Source organism: Physcomitrium patens, chromosome 20, assembly GCF_059467195.1.
Source record: "Physcomitrium patens ecotype Gransden chromosome 20, ASM5946719v1, whole genome shotgun sequence".
NCBI classification, from domain to species: Eukaryota; Viridiplantae; Streptophyta; class Bryopsida; order Funariales; family Funariaceae; genus Physcomitrium; species Physcomitrium patens.
Genome location: NC_143429.1, coordinates 1,315,001 through 1,317,500, shown reverse-complemented (window position 1 = coordinate 1,317,500; position 2,500 = coordinate 1,315,001).

The following is a 2,500-nucleotide window of genomic DNA, read 5'->3' as shown; positions in this document are numbered from 1 at the left end:
TGACATGGACTACCACGTGGCAGCCACATCAGCAAGGTAACACGTGGCACTTGAAAAAATCAATTTAGTATTCTTCTGCCTTTTATTTTTCTACCTTATTCCAGTTAATTAAATTACTTTAATATTTTTAATTCACCAATTTATTTTTATTTTTATTTATATTTCTGTCTAGGCGCAAGACTGGGCGGCCAGCAAGGAGTCGAGACAGGGAGTTAATTTTAAAATTGATTTTTAAAAAATGATTTATTTATTTATTTCCACCTATGCGGAAGACTGGGCGGCCAACGAGGAGTCGAGACAGCCAGGAGTCGGGACTTGGGCAAGGGAGCGGGACAAGAGGTCGGGACTCGCGGCGGGACAAGGAAGAGGAGGAGGAAGTCCGGGACTCGCGACGGGACTGGGACTCGCGCCGGGACTAGGGAGTCGCGGCGGGACAAGGAAGAGGAGGAGGAAGTCCGGGACTCGCGACGGGACTGGGACTCGCGCCGGGACTAGGGAGTCGCGGCGGGACAAGGAAGAGGAGGAGGAAGTCCGGGACTCGCGACGGGACTGGGACTCGCGCCGGGACTAGGGAGTCGCGGCGGGACAAGGAAGAGGAGGAGGAAGTCCGGGACTCGCGACGGGACTGGGACTCGCGCCGGGACTAGGGAGTCGCGGCGGGACAAGGAAGAGGAGGAGGAAGTCCGGGACTCGCGCCGGGACTACTCGCGCCGGGACTAGGGAGTCGCGGCGGGACAAGGAAGAGGAGGAGGAAGTCCGGGACTCGCGCACGGGACTAGGGAGTCGCGGCGGGACAAGGAAGAGGAGGAGGAAGTCCGGGACTCGCCACGGGACTAGGGAGTCGCGGCGGGACAAGGAAGAGAAGGAGGAAGTCCGGGACTCGCGACGGGACTGGGACTCGCGGCAGGACAAGGAAGAGAAGGAGGAGGTCCGGGACTCGCGCCGGGACTAGGAAGAGGGGAGGAGGTCCGGGACTCGCGACGGGACTAGGAAGTGGGGGAGGAGGTCCGGGACTCGCGCCGGGACTAGGGAAGAGGAGGAGGAGGAGGAAGGCCGGGACTGGGACTCGCGGCGGGAGTAGGTAGTGGGGAGGAGGTCCGGGACTCGCAGCGGGACAAGGAGGAAGTCGGGGAGGAGGGCCGGGACCAGGAGTCGCGGCGGGGATAGCAGGCAGGACAGGGAGGGTGGGTGGTCTTCCACAAAAAAAAGTGTGTCTCGGAACTTCCTTAGTGCAGTAGGACGGGGGCCTGCCGAATCCCACAGAGAGTACTATGTGGGGAAGGGTTCCTCTGAAGCGTCTCGGGAAAAGTCGTGAGGGGGTGACGGTTGCTCGGTGCCTACGGGTCCCGACTGCTCGCTGCCTTCTTTGAGCCCAGTACCGACGTTCGCAGGGGGATACCTGGATACTACTGGGGTTACCTGGATACTTCTGGCGTGTTACCTTGGATCAGTGAGGAGTGGGGGTTAGTTTCCCGGCGACGCGACCCTCTGAGGAGGTCCCGCGGAGGGTCGCCGAGTATTATATGGTGAGCTGGCTGTCAAGGATTGTGAGTCCCGCTGCCAAAATTTTTTTTGGTGCGCGGGCGACTGGAAAAAGAGGGTTGGTCTTGTGCCGATACGCGTAACGTCGCAGCGAGTCCCAAGAGCTAGTAACCATTTTTGGCGGGGGGCGATGGCCTCGGTATTGTCAAGCCATTCTCTCATTCATTTGGGAGGGTGGGGAGAAGTGTTTGCCGAGGCCGTTCAAGCTCCGCCTGGTCGACCACCACTGTGACCGCCACCGCGCTCGATCTCTATTGCAAGCTCAGGTGAAATTCCTGATAAACTTGGAGGGGTGTGGGACGCGTTCGCAGTGTGGGCCGAGGAGTCATAACATCCCAGGTCGGAATGTGAAAATGGAACTTCGAAACCGGTGAGAGTTCTCTCGTCGGCTAGGGGTTTCACAAAAGTAACATTTCTATAAATTTCTATCCGACCCCTCCATTAATTTGGAGGGGCGATGGGCCCCAGGATTGGACATACTTCTTGCTGATTTGTCTTTTGAGGAAAATCCTTCGCGGTGATGGTTACTTTTTCATTTTTTAATGTGTGTATCGGCCTCGTCGGTTTCTCTCTTTCCTGGTCACATTCCCGAAAAAGGCCGCAGCACCTATGATTCTCTTCCGGGGGTCTAACTCTCCCTCTCTCTCTATCCTTCTCTTTGTCTGGCTCTCTCTGGCTTCACTTTTTGTGGTGTGTGCCTCTGGGGGTCTGGTTGGAATTTGCCGTTGGCTTTTTGCCCTCTCTTTTTGCCTTTTATCCATCGCAAAGAAGGGTGTGTGTGTTCTCACCTGGGGTTGGAATGAAGGACGGGAACCTCCTCGTCTTGTGAAGTGGGACCATCTTTTAGGATGATGGCTTTTTGCTGCCTGGTGTGTGCTTGGGTGGGGTTTGGTGGTGGCAGTCTACCTCTCCCTTTCTCCGGTAAGACCAGATGACTGGTTCGTCCGCTACTCTTGTG